This window comes from Nilaparvata lugens, chromosome 5, assembly GCF_014356525.2.
Source record: "Nilaparvata lugens isolate BPH chromosome 5, ASM1435652v1, whole genome shotgun sequence".
Classification (NCBI taxonomy): Eukaryota; Metazoa; Arthropoda; class Insecta; order Hemiptera; family Delphacidae; genus Nilaparvata; species Nilaparvata lugens.
In genome coordinates this window covers 34972885-34988038 of record NC_052508.1, presented here as the reverse complement: position 1 = coordinate 34988038, position 15154 = coordinate 34972885, and the positions used below count along the sequence as shown (strand labels likewise).

The window sequence follows — 15154 nt, the reverse complement described above, 5'->3', positions numbered from 1 at the left end:
ATCACAGACACACTTTTCTCTATGTATTTAACACGACATGCAGTCAAAATTTATCTTTTGACTGCATGTCGTGTTAAATACATAGAGAAAAAGTGTTTTAATACATCGCAGCTCGGAATGGATCAAGGAACCATAATCATTATTATAGAGTTTTCTTGTACCCAAAATTGATTTGATGGAAAGTACCTACTGACCGCCTCTTCTTTCCCCGTCTGTAGGATAATAAGAGAGTACTCATTATTCTCACTCGTGAATGACCGTGTAAATACGGCAACACCGCGGCAGCTGCATCCCACCTTTTCGCTACTCACCGTATCCCTCCAAGTACGAAGTAAATTAAAACACACTATAGTTGCATTGAGGTTGAAAGCCGTGTTCAGCTCTATTTACTTGTGTGAAGCATCTCTTTCAAGTAGGTATGAAATTCATAAAAAATCGATATAGGAACAGACTGATGAACTGATGTTGGATGTGACTGATGAACATTTGGACTGGAAGGATGTGACTGATGAACATTTGGACAACTGCATCAGAATGGCGGCTACAACGTACACTCCAAACATTAATAAAATACTTGATGACCAAAAAGAGTTCCACTGCTCTCATTGAAAAGTACATTTCAAATTCTGTTATATTTTTTGCTATGAGATAAGTAGATTTCAACACTAGAAATGTTATAGGCGTAGGCCATAAAAGTGTGAAAATTTCATTTTGCAATCCGTACTTTCTTCAGTCTAATACTCATTGCTAGCTCACTAGAAGATTTATAAATGCTATTCTAGCTCACAGGCTCTTAAGTTTGGCGACAATTGGTCTACAACGTTGATGGAAAGATACATTATTTTTCAAGATGTTCGATGTTTTTGAACGGGTAGTATTATAGTCCACTAGACAGCTGATCTATGATGAATAATTCTATAGTCTGATTTTTACTCTAATATTGGCGTATGAAGGAGGCTCCTTTTCCTTTTATATTATCTTTGAAATGCAAAATTTCAAAAAACCTTGTATATAAATCGACGCTCAATTTAAAAAGGAATATACCTGTCAAATTTCATGAAAATCTATGACTGCGTTTCGCCGTAAATGCGGAACATGAATATAAACATAAAAACATAAATTAAGAGAAATGTAAAACCATCGACTTGAATCTTAGACCTCACTTCGCTCGGTCAATAAAATTTTGAATGGAATGAAATCATTCGGAACTATCTATCTTCAATGATTACTGAGTTACAATTTAAAAAAATGAATGAAATCCAGAGAAAAAATCTTTTTTGATAAATTTTTGAACGAGTGTTAGCGAGTTCTCACTTTTGACTTACTGAAGGCCAAAGTCGTTGTCCGTCTGTTTGTATGTTCTACAATAACTTGAGAAAGAATATATCAATCAGCTTCAAATTTTGAACACATATTCATCAAACCTTTTTACAGGTCATGTTCGTTAGACAACAAAATTGACTCAATCCTTCGTCCTTTTGCAGGATATAAATATGAAATTGGAAGTGCATAAGAAAAAAATTGTTGTGATTTATCATTTAGTCAGCTGAAGAATTCATTGCATGCAATTACAACAGTTTTCCCATTCATTCATAACATCAGCTGAGGCTACAGTAGTACTCTAATTATCCGAACTCCGACTATCCGAATCGCAGATTATCCGATCACTTTCAGAAAAATATTTGTCCAAAAAAAGTCTGCCCGAAAACGGATGAAGACTGCAAAGCAGCTTACATTGACGGAGATGTTTAAAAAACAATGATTTTTATTTCTAAACTTGTACATAAATACATTTTATTTATATTTACAACATGTGAAAATATCATGTTTCTTTCATTTAATTCAATAAAAAATAGTGCAATATCAAAACGTAGCTTTTTTTCTCTCCAATGGCAATTTTTAAAAAATACTCCGATTATCCGAATACGGTATTTCATTATCCGAATGGGTCCCGGTCCCCATTAATTCGGATAATTGGAGTTCTACTGTATTTGGGAGCTATCACACAGACATACCTTCATGCACTGACACAAGATTTCAGCTGGTTAATATACAACATAATTTAGAAATTTCACATCAACAAAGTGATTTGGGTTGAGATATCAATGTGCTGTTTTCGTCATTCATTTGCTCTTGGAACTCTGTATCTAAATCATGTATCATGAATTTAGATTCATATGAGAGACAAAGATGTTGAAGCGACAGAGTAATTTCTCAATAGTATTTTTTCATTTCAAATAGGAACCCCAATGATGTTTAATATTGTTCTTGCAGAAGAAATATTTAGCTGTTTCCATGATTTTCACCAACTCTGTATGATTAAAAGTTGCGGGTTTCAAAGATTACAGTACAACAGTTCTTGAGCGAGTTTTTCAACCCAGGGGTCACTAGTAGTTTTTGATCAACAGCATTATCTTCCGATTGTCACCATTTACATATATATAATTCAAAGTCTCTCTGGGCGTAATGTTATGCTCTTTGACCTGAAAACAGCTCTATCTCACATAGATTTCAAGGTACACCTGATACAAGGCTACTTGTATTTTTAAATACACCTATACAACAGAGGATCGCAAGGTTTGCCAAGAATATTGTTGCTGTACATGGGAATATGCAAGAGAATCAGCGGCAGTCGCTACGCACAAAAAGATCTCGGCCTCTTTGACTTGGCCAATATTGCTAATGATTATCGATTTCCTATTGCCTAAACTGGACAATATCGATGTGGCAAATATGCGATTTTAGAAAGACGGGTCCAGATAGCGTACAGAACAATTTACATTGTGGATTTGCGATCTCCATACATTGTTATATTGCACAAAGATTTCACTCAGCTAAACTTTTTCTTGAAGGGCTATGACAAGACACAGATCTACATCTACAAGGCCAATCGATGGCCTTGGACCATCGATACTCAACAAATCAACATTACTCCAGCTATCAATGAGATTCCGATTCCGCCCGATTTGTGCGCCAGAATAATGCAAAAAATGACTTCTCGGATCTCCGCTATCCGCTACCACTCCAATTTGAACGTTATCATATTCCATGCTATCGAGGCAAGTAGCCTCATATTCCATGCTATCTATGAGGCATAGATAGACCTCTAAAGAATATAGGTGATCTCATCAATATCTCAGCTTGTTTTATTCAATTTCAAAGATAGGAAACGCTTAATGAAAAACCCTATATGAATTTAGTACTCGTAGAATCAATGCTCTTGTTTATACAATTTAATGGTTAGCATCTTTAAAACTATTTATTGAACTTCCTTGATTAGTCCAGATAAGGAGAGCTTATAGAGGGAAATGTTTGGAAGACAATGTTTGACCCCGAAGTTCTGTTTAGGGTAGTAAGGAGGTAAACATATCAAAAGTCCCCACCCCTACCCCCTGAGCTGGGGGGGGGTAAGGATGGTTCAAAGGTACCATTTTTTGGTTTCTCGCTTATAAATAAAAAACTATGTATCTTACGGACATAACTGTTATATACAAAATAAAAGCTTACCGGTACATAATTTCCTACAATATTCACAACTTTTTTATATCTTCTGTAGTTTTCAAGATACCTGCTATTGAAGGTGTGACATTTTTGAAAAAAATACGTTTGCCTTAATTTTTATTCTTATAACTATCTTTTATATATTTTTTCTCTTATAACTTTTTAAAGATCGGTGGGAATAATCCATGCTAATTATGAGCTTATAGAACATTGAATTTTCTTCAATTTGATGTATAATTTAACACTTTTACGCATTTCCCTACAACTGTTGCAGCAGCTTTAGTGTTGAGTGTGAAATCTCAAGCTAAGCAAAAATAGACCAAATTGAATTGACAAAGGAGTTTGGAGGGAATGTTTTGAACAAAATTTTTGACTTTGCATCTTTGTTGAGACTAGTCCCCATTCCTAAATCATGTACTGAGGGGATGAGGGTGGTTTAAAAATTGAATTTTCAGCTTTTTGCTTCCACGCTCATATCTTGAGAACAGTGCCTTCAACCGACATAACTAACTACTCAAAAATGAAGCGTGACAAATTCTCTACACTTCTTGTTCAGTGTAGTTTTGTCATATTCCCGAGATATTCGCTCTTGAAGGTGTGTATTTGTTGAATTAATAGGTTTTTATGCAATTTTTTGCTATTTCAAGGCTTATAACGATTCAACAATGCATCGTAAAAATCAATGCTTATAGTAGATTTGTAGAGCATCAAATTCTCTTTGTAATGATTTATTGTTTCACTATTCCAAGTTTTCGTTTCATTATTTCAGCAACTTTAATGTAGGGGGTGAAATTTTCAATGCTGCTACAATTGATCATTTGACAATTAAATTTGAAGGGGGTGTCTGTGACACAATTTTTGACTTTGCAGCTTAATTTGAACTATATAGTTAGTAGGTGAACATGGCGAAAGTGCGCATATTTATCCCCTCTGTTGTAGGTGTGGAACAGCTGAGTTCTGAGTTGACACTTGTTGCTATATCTAAAATTTCACCCCCTACATTGAAGCTGCTATAACAATGAAAGGAGAACTTGGAATAGTGAAACAATACATCATGTCAAAGAGAATTTAATGCTTTAGCATGGTGGATCAGCGAATTGAATATACGTAGTAGGTACGCAGAGCATTTCTTCCGTATCATATGAACTTGATGCTCAGCTCATAACTGTTGATGAAGTTGTAATGAAGTTTTCGCTCATATTCTACATTCGAACAGCTTATAAACGATGTTTTAATCAGCCATAAACAAACCTTATTTAGTGTTGTTAGATGTGAATCTTCAGTTTCGAAATGCACTATAGTAGATGTGCGTACTTTCATTTCGGCACTCTCTACCTAATCAAGTTTTGACGTGTTCTAGGGGCTTCAGCTTAGCAGCTACTCTCCTCGGATCCGCCATTGGATAGGGTTAAATTTACCGAATAATGTTCGAAGATTTGCACCTACGGAAATGTTTCTGCACATTACCATTCGATTTATTTATCCCTCTCTGTCTCGCTCAGTATTCTATATTCCCTTACTACTCTCATTTCTCTCTGCCTTGTTAGTGAATCATTTGTGTTGTGTTGTTTGCGTGTGACTTTGCCAGCTTCTTCTCCTGCAAGCTTATTTCGTTACTCAACGACAAGGAGGCGACGGCCAACAGATGAGGGGTTCATGCTGCTGGCTTGTTTGTCTCTTTCTGACAAGAGTAATATATCAGTGCCGCTACCATTGTCGTCACAAGGTAATCTCTTCACCTTATTTTACTTTTTTTTCTTCATCAATCTCTTATTCTTCTTCGTATCATCATGCTATTCAATCCTTCTTTTCTCATATACATTTTCTCTCTCTTCCCCAATTTCTTCTTGCTCGTATCGATTGTGAAGTCCTTGAGATGGCTTTTGGTGACTTGTGCTGCACATAGATGGTCCACATACTTGTTGTGGCAATGCTTGAGGCCTTCAGTGCAGGGATAAATCACGACTTGATTGATGTTGTCACTTTGCCTCTGGAATTGACCATACAACTTGCTCCTTTTCGTTCAACGCCATTTTTCAGCAATTCCTCCACTGTAACCTCTTTGGAAATGAAAGGTACTTGTAAGTTACGTGAAAGGATACCATAAGTGCATTACCAGATTGCTATTTCTATTTCGATCTCAACCAACAAAAATATCATAATAAAAGCTTTTTTGATTTAGAATTTTTCTATTTCAATACTACATTTTAGTATCTACCTAACCTAAAAATGTTCACATTCACTTGATTTTTCATTTCTGATATCAGTTTTTGGGCTGAATCTTGTTGTTAATACCTTCAAAATTGCAGTTTCTATACAGTTTGGATAAATGTACAAAAAATAATTCATTTACCAAATGAATAACATTTCATATTCTTAATTTCTTTTTGATATATTTACTATACTTCTGCTCCAGCTAAACAAAAGTCCGATACATTAAATGAAAAAACTATCTCATCAATCATTTCAATATGGTTTCAAGTCTGTGGTCTCTATTATCTGAAACCGTAACACAGTAAAGTGACATTGTTGCCAAGTGGGGTCTACGTTGAATAAATGTGTTCTTTTTTTCAAGTTGCAAGCTGAGTTCTAATTTGAAAGAGCTTCTTTTGAGTTTGAATACGGTAGGTGGGAACGGAGACACTATAATCAGAGCTCTGTGGAATTCTATTCAGTTGACGCTATTTAAAACTGTTGGCGCCTTGACTGATATTTCTGTCAATGGCATTCAATCCTTCATCTGCTACTTTTTCCAATTTGTTATATGCTTATAAACATTGAACTTCTTTGTCTTCATTCTCATTCAATATCAATTGATATTCTCACCTTTGTATTGTTTTTCACTTATTTGCTGAGTCTGCGGTATAAAGTATTCATCATAGAGAAAATATAGCAGAAGAAGATATCCCATGGTATAGGGCGTTTATGTTCCAAATTCCACTGTAAAATTGAGTCGCTAGTCCTAGTAGTTCCTTTTCGTGAAGCTATGTGTTGCTGTTGGTCTTTCATACTGTGCCGTTCTTAAGCTACGTTTACACTATGTAGCTGGAGCTGCTATAAAAAAATAGCTCTGTTCGGGATTGAGGATATTAAGGTAATAAGAAGAATAAGAGAATAAGACTGTATTAAAATGAAGGACCAGAGGAAGGGGTCAGGATACCACAAAACGCGATGCGAGGATAAATAAATAATAATGAAATTGATAAATGAATATAAATACCTTGATATTGTTCCTTTTCACCACCATACATAATTGGAGCGTTGACTCGTTGGTGTGGCCACACGTAGCGTCGATGATGAATGTCTTGTAGCACTTCTAGGTATTTCACTATTTGAGGTAAAAGGTCGGAATTGAGGTGGAACAATAATTGCGGTAAGGAGTTGAGGTATGAGTTACGGTTTGTCACGGCCGGTAATAATAATATATCATAAGAAAAATGAGAATTAAATGAGGTTTTCCAAATTACTGGTAATAATAAGAAGAGAATATTGTGTAGTGGTTTTAACAAGAGCGGTTTATAATGAAAGAGGAATAGAAGTTTCTCCTAGCAATTCCTCCATACAAATGGGAAACTGGGGTGACGCTTCCACTGAACGCATGTGCTAGATTACAAAGAAAGGGTTACTGTGCAACCACAAGTAACCAATAGAAACCAGTTGAGGCTGGCATCAAATTACATAATATTAATTAGCTAGGGGGGCCTATATATTAATTAACATAGGGCCTTAATATTAATTAACATAGCGGGGGCCTTATCCTCCTAGGGTTCAACAATAAAAATAATACTACAACTGGAGAATAATAATAGAGATCATGATCTATTCACAAGTATGCTAAGCTTGGCATTAAGATCACTCAAAGTTCGAGGGTAGTGGAAACACTTCGTGTGATGGATGAGTCAGAGTTCCTTGTTGAGTCTTCAAGTGTACCACTCCTACAACTCCATCCTTTCCTGGATAGACATCAATAATGCAGGCTAGTGGCCATGTGAGAGGTGGAGTAGGTTGATGGACCATGACAAGATCTCCAACCTGTAGATTGTGATTAGCCTTGTTCCATTTTGTTTTCTGTTGAAGGGTATGGATGTATTCCAAAAGCCATATCTTCCAGGTGTGTTGATGGAGTGCTTCTATAAGTTTCCAGTGTTTGAGGCGATTGAGGTTGACATCTTGAAAATCTTCTTCAGGAATGGCAACCAATGGTGATCCAGTCAAGAAATGACCTGGTGTTAGGGCTGATATATCAGTTAGATCATTTGACAGAGGAGTAAGAGGTCAAGAATTCAGTATTGCCTCTATTTGATTGATGAGCATAGTGAATTCAACAAGTGTCAGTATTTGTTCACCAATGACACGATGGAGGTGGTGTTTGATATTCTTGATGGCTGCTTCCCAGAGGCCACCCTGATGAGGAGCGGCAGGTGGGTTGATGTGGAAAACGATTCCTTGATGAGCAGCAAACTCAGAAAGTAGGATTTGCTTTGACTTGAGAAGAGCCTGGAGGATATTGTTAGCACCAACAAAATTTGTCCCACAGTCAGAATAGAGTTTTTTACAGAGGCCATGCCGAGAAACAAATCTCTTCAAAGCAACAATTAATGCTTCAGAGGACAAGTCAGTTACTACTTCAATGTGGATTGCTTTTGTCACCATGCATACAAAAGCACAGATGTAGGCCTTGGTGATAGAAGTGGAGCGTAGATTATGCACCTTGATGTTAAATGGGCCACCATAATCAATTCCAGTATTGAGGAAAGGACGAGAGGGTGTCACTCGAGGCTGAGTTAGTTGTCCCATTGGTGGAATGTCATGGCGAGGTTTATGTCAAAAACAGACATGGCACTTGAAAATTTGAGATCGGATTATACTGCATGCAGAGAGGATCCAGACATGTTGTGCAAGGAGAGATTGAGTTAATCGAGCTCCAGAGTATAGATATTGTTTGTGGTAGGAATCAATCAGGAGGTTGACCACATGATGACGTTTTGGAAGGATGACAGGATGTTGAAGATCCGCTGATAGATGGGATTGACTTAAGCGACCTCCAACTCGCAGGAGACCATCATCATCGACAAATGGAGAAAGGCGGCGAAGTGAGGTTGATACTGTTGAAGATTTTTCCTTTTTGAGCATGTCAATGTCTTGTCGAAATGCTGAGTCTTGAACTCGCTTGATTTTGTGTTAGTCAATTCCTGGGAAGTGAGAAATCCAAGCCTTTTCTGTGGATGATGAGTATTATAAACGAAGCATAGGATGTAGACCATAACATGCTGAAGTTGGCTGAATAAAGAGAATTTGTGAAGTAGATCCCATTCTTGAGGCACAGTAGCAATAAGAGTGACGGGCAATAGAGGTTTGATTTCATCAGTCTCAGTGAGTTCCACAGGAGTGAATGCAGGAATTGGCCATAGGTCAGGAGGTTCTTGTAGCCAGGATGTGCCTGTCCACCACAAGTTGTGAGAAGGTAATTCAGCAGGAAGTATTCCACGTGAGGCACAATCAGCAGGGTTCTGTTCACCAGAAATATGTCTCTAGCTGTCAGAGGGTACCAGTTCTTGCGTTTGAGCAACACGGTTTGCCACAAAAGTTTTGAGCTGATGAGGAGGAGTCTGCAGCCAAGTCAAGGATACAGCAGAATCACACCATAACATGATAGAAGAGAACTCTAGTTTTTTATGGAAGGTTGAGATTACATATGAGGTCAACTGAGCAAGTAAGTGAGCAGCACACAATTCCAAACGTGGTAGAGTGAGTTTTTTCAAAGGGGCTACTCGAGTTTTAGAAACAAGTAACTGAACATTGGCAGAAGTATCATTCTGTGATGATCTGAGGTATATCACTGCAGCAAATCCACTTTCAGAAGCATCAGCAAAGCCATGTAATTCAGTATTGCTAGACTGAAATGATTTTAGAGCTTGTGGTATTGAAATGTCTTGGAGTGTCCCTGAGGTGTCAACGAAATTTTGCCACATTGCCAGCAATTCAGGAGGCAAATGTTGATCCCAATCTAGACCCTTTGTCCAGAGTAGTTGCATGAAGAATTTAGCCCACAATACCACTGGAGAGAGTGACCACAGGGTTCATAGATCTTGGCAATCATGCTCAATACCTTGCATTTAGTTGTAGCATCATGAGGTAGGTTGAGGTTATATGTAAAACAATCATTTGATGCTGACCACTGGATACCCAAGATTGTGGAGTGAGGTTGTTGATGATCATCTTGAAGAAATGCAGGAGTCTAAAGCTGACCATCAGGCAGGCTGGAAAGAATTGAGTTGGAATTTGAAGTCCATTTTCATAGCTCAAATCCACCAAGTTTGAGGAGTGAGATCAGTATTGTCGTTGTAGTCTTGAAGCCTCTTCTTCAGAGTCTGTACCGGCAATGACATCATCAACAAAGATTTGAGAGCGCAGAATTTCAGCAGCTTCTGGATAGGAGTCACCTTCCTCAGTGGCAAGTTGATGAAGAGTTCTAATGGCAAGATACGGAGAGCAGCTCATTCCATTATGTTACTGTAGTCAACTTGGAGACTGAAGCAAATTGAGTAGGATCAGTACGCCATAAAATCAAGTGATAGCACTGATCATCAGGATGACCTGTACAAGAGATATCCTGTATAAGAGAAGGCGTATATCACAAGAGAAAACAATCTTGTGCAGTTGGAGAAGCGAGAAATCACAAATGTTGGTCTGCATTTTCCTTCCAGTAAGCAGAATCTGGTTTAAGGAAATACCAGTTGTGGTTTTGGCACTGGCATCAAATACAGTACGTAGGCGAGAAGTACTACTGGATTCTTTGAGAACTCCATGATGAGGTAGAAAATAATGTGTAGTAGGTAGATCAGCGGTGTTGTCAATTCCATATGACCTAATGTCAAATACTCTGAGATAAAATCAGCATATAAAGACTGAAAGTGTGGTTGAGCCTTGAATTTTCTCTCTTTTGAATTCAATCTGTGTTCAGCAGTGGCTATAGACTGACCCAAAGGTGGCTGTGTGGCCTTGAATGGCAGTCTGACACAAAATCGTTCAGATTCATCACGGGAATAGGTTGAGAGGAAATGTTCATCGCATAGACATTCTTCTTCAGATTTTTTAGATACCATTGGAGGTTATTCTTGTTTCCAAAAGCGTTGGAAAGAGTTGTGCAAATCCAAATTATTGACAGCCAAGAGTGTGGTTGATGGTTGTAGAGCAAGGGAAGAATCAACTTGAGGTTTAGCTGGAGTTTCACCCATAACTATAAAACCAAAATGAGTCCCAATTAAACTTGGCAGACCAGGACTGAGGTGATGAACGATTTGGTTAAGCAGAAGAGGATAGACTGAAGCACCAAGAAGATGCCTCCTATGCCTCTAGCTAGATGAAACGTAGGATCAGCCCGAAGATATGGTCGTACTTTCTGTAAAACCTCAGGAGCAATTTCCATGTGGGGTAGATTTACACAAATTTTATCAATAATCAAGAATTCTTGATTGGATGAAATAATATTGCCACTCAGAGCTTCAATAGTGAAAGAGGTGAGTCCCTTAGAACCAATGGGCGATTGAGAAAATCCAATAACACTGTGGTTACTCTTAATGTGAGTTGCTCACAATAATATGTGCAGCATTTTCAGTAAGAAAACATGATTGACTACCAGAGTCAGCAAGTGCGCGGTGTGCGCAAGTGCGCAAGTGTGCGGTGTCATGTTGATTTAAGGTTGAGCTGAGGTATCTCCATGACTGCTTGATTTAAGAGGTGTCGTGTTGTTAGTTGAGTGGTTATTTTCAAACTGTAGTAGAATATGATGTCTTTTATGACAGGTTAAGCTGTTAGCTTTAGACTTACATTTTTCGAGAGTGTGGTTTCCTAAACAGGAAATGCATCGTTTGTTTTCTTTGACAATCTGGAAGCATGCCTTGGGCATTATTTTTGAAAACAGGACATGTATAAATTTTATGATCATTGTTTTGGCAAACATAACATTCAAATGTTTTTGTTTAATTGTTGATTTCATCATTATAATCCATCAATTTGACCTTGTTAGTACGAAAATCCCTATTTATTTTAGGAGAGTATTTATTTTCTGAAGCTGAAGTAGACAATGAAACGCTTTTAGGTGCAGAAGTGGAGTGAAGATTTGAATTTTCAATTTCATTGCACTCTTGAGTTAAAAATGTAATTATTTCTTTTGCTTCTTCAAGAGCAGCCTCACTAGTTTTGTTCAAAGAACGAAAATGCTCAAATTTTTTTGTGAGGTTGTTATCCATTTTTCACATTATAAGAGCACATAGTAAACGATTATTAGCAGTTATATCAATTTTTAATCCCTTTAATGCTTGAGTATTCTCATTGTAGGAGTTGAGAAATTTCCTCATTTGAGATGGTTGATGAGTGATATTAGACAAATCTAGAGGTGAAGTGATATCAATCATCAAGTTGAATTATAACGTTCCTGAAGCAAATCATAGGGTACCTGATAATTACTATCAGTTATTGGTAGTGATTTTATGAAATCAAGCGGTTCTCTTGAGGTAAAGCCAACAGATATTGAAGTTTGATTACACCTGATAACGTAGGATTTGAGTGAATACTCGAATCAAATAAATTAATAAAAATGATGTCCAATCGAGAGGGTCGCCAGAGAAATGTTTTAAGTCAAGCTTAGGTAAGCGAACGACCTGTTCATGTTCAGGTTTTGACTTTGACAATTCTATCTCTATGTTTTTTAATGTGAGGTTAATACAATCAATCATCTCATCTGCGCTGTTTAGAGGTGAGTAAATAGGTGTGAACTTGTCATCTTCCTCTAATTGCAATTCGTGATAGACATCAAGTGACTCAGATAAATCTTATCTTATTATGTTCAAAGATTTAGAACGAGCTAGCAATTTCTGATAAATCTCCTTATCAGAGATATTTTTTGACATATCATATAATATCTGAATTTGTTCAAATGCATTGTTTTTTTGGCAGTGACTACTGCTAGAGATTTAGCCATGATGACTAATAACTTGATAAAAATAATGTTTTATCAAAATTCAAATTGACAATAATAACTTGAGGTACAAGAAATAATTGAGATTGCAAGAATAGCCATAAGAAGCTAAGAAAATTACTATGAAACAATGCAATTATTGAAATTAAGGTATTTAAAATTACAATTTGTAAGACAAGTTGGCTTATATGAGGCATAAGAGGAAATAAGTCGAATAATATTCGAAATATGCAGTTAATAATGCGGTTTCACAATAGAAACTAATAGACTGAGAATTCAATTAAAGTAAGCCATTATTTAATTGAAGTAACTGAAGTTATGGTACAAGTTGGATAGATATATAATGTAGTCGTTAAGCATGACAAAGTATGATAAGAATATATCGAATAGTATTTCAAGTTAGAAATAAGTAATCGAGGTTTACAGTACAAATCAATATAGTTATATAAGTTCACTAAATACCAATGAGTATTTACTACAATAAGTAATTTGCCACAAGTCATCAACCTATTTTCGATTGAATAGTAAAAGACAGTAAAGGTATCAAGTTCAGAATGAAAATGTTGAGAGGAAGAAAATATTATAGTAGAGAGAGAACAGAATTGTTCCGTTACAATTCGCAATAAGTGCCAAGCAGTTAAACAATGGGTTGATGGTACTGACAGAACAGCAGTAAATTGAAGCCAAGTTGAGAAACGAACAAATCTTGACTTGCACAATAATGATAATCAGAAATCAGTGTTTGAACTTTAGTGGAACAAACTGAATGACTGATAGCTTGAATGAGAAGCAAATGGACATAATATTTCCAATAAAATAAAATATTGATTGACAAATTTGGCCCGGTAACCAAATGTTCGGGATTGAGGATATTAAGGTAATAAGAAGAATAAGACTGTATTAAAATGGAAGACCAGAGGAAGGGGTGAGGATACCACAAAACGCGATGCGAGGATAAATAATAATGAAATTGATGAATGAATCTAAATACCTTGATATTGTTCATTTTCACCATACATAATTGAAGCGTTGACTTATTGGTGTGGCCACACGTAGCATCGATGATGAATGTCTTGTAGCACTTTTAGGTATTTCACTATTATCGCTATTTCACTGAGATGAAAGGTCGGAAATGAGATGGAACAATAATTGTGGTAAGGAGTTGAGGTATGGGTTACGGTTTGTCACGGCCGGTAATAATAATATATCATAAGAAAAATAAGAATTAAATGAGGTTTTCGACAATACTGGTAATAATAAGAAGAGAATATTGTGTAGTGGTTTTAATGAGAGCGGTTTATAATGAAAGAGGAATAGAAGTTTCTATTCTAGCAATAACTTCATACAAATGGGAAACCGGGGTGTTGCTTCCACTGAATGCATGCGCTAGATTACAAAGAAAGGGTTACTGCACAACCACAAGTAACCAATGGAAACCAGTTGAGGGCTGGCGGCAAGTTACATTATATGAATTAGCTAGGACTCTCAAGTACAATAAATAATAATACTGAATATGAAACAAGCTCGGTCAGCTACATATATAGTTCTGTTAGATGTAGCTCTGCTAGATACATTACCTTTGCTTACCTTAAAATAAAAACTAAAAACAAAATACAATTTACAATACAAAATCGATTTGATGACAAGAAAAAAAATACTTATGCTTTTCCAAAGTTTTTTTGGGTTTCCTTTGCAATTATTTATTTGGTTTCTATAATATATTTCTTTCGCCTTTTTGATTGATTCGTCCAATATCTTCCTATAATCTTTCAGATCCTGCTGGAGTTTTGAGTTAAAAGGTTCTCTTTTTAGTTTCTTATACATTTTATCTTTTGCATTTATTTATTTTATCAGTCCCGGTATAATCCATGAATTCAAAGGTCTTTTTTGTGGGATATAGAAATCTCATATCTTGACAATTGAATGTGGTTGTTAAGAGTATTAACGAAATTTTCAACCACATTATCTATATCTTATTTATTCATATAAAGTTATTTAAAATCTGGGACCAAGTTTCTGTGCTGGGGCTCTCTCTCAGCTTGATATAATCGATTTTTCTAACTTTCCTCGCCACTATCTCTTCTCTGACAATGTTAATCTGATAGCCAATGTGAAGAGAAATCGAAAAGTGATCTGTGATATTAGTCTTCAAAACATTGGCCTTCATATCCACCACCAATCTGTCATTAGTTCTTAGAAAAATGTGATCTATACAAGATGCTGTGAACCTCGTATTACCATTGATAAGGGACTTCAAACCATCTTTACTTAAAATATAGATATACTCAACAATAAATTTGTCAAAGTGATTTAAGTTCAAGTTGATGTCACCTGCCAGACAGACATCAGTATTATTTGGAATGCTACTTATGTATTCATCCAAGCTTGCCAAGAATTTCATCGGTTTTCTGTAAAGTGTGAGGTTTTTAGCTCGAAAATTTTTAGTTTCAATCAAAATTTAGACTTTTTGAATAATTATTAAGTTACTGTTCTAGATTTTTTGATTCTAGGCTCTAATAGTATCTATTTGGTTCAAAATTTGCTCGTTTGAAGTCTGAGTATTGAAGAGCATAAATTTTATTTTGAAAAGTGAAAGTGACATAACCAACATTTTGATTTGGACAGTATAGTATAAATTGGAAATGGGACAGTTTTGGGTATGAGCCTGTTGTG

At 36.2% G+C, this 15154-nt stretch overlaps 1 protein-coding gene across 3 annotated transcripts in view; it reads left to right on the top strand.

Moving 5' to 3' along the window:
* The window catches only part of LOC111056951 (1-phosphatidylinositol 4,5-bisphosphate phosphodiesterase classes I and II), a 282347-nt gene that overhangs the window by 10091 nt on the left and 257102 nt on the right, over nucleotides 1-15154 (top strand). The window lies entirely within an intron of this gene.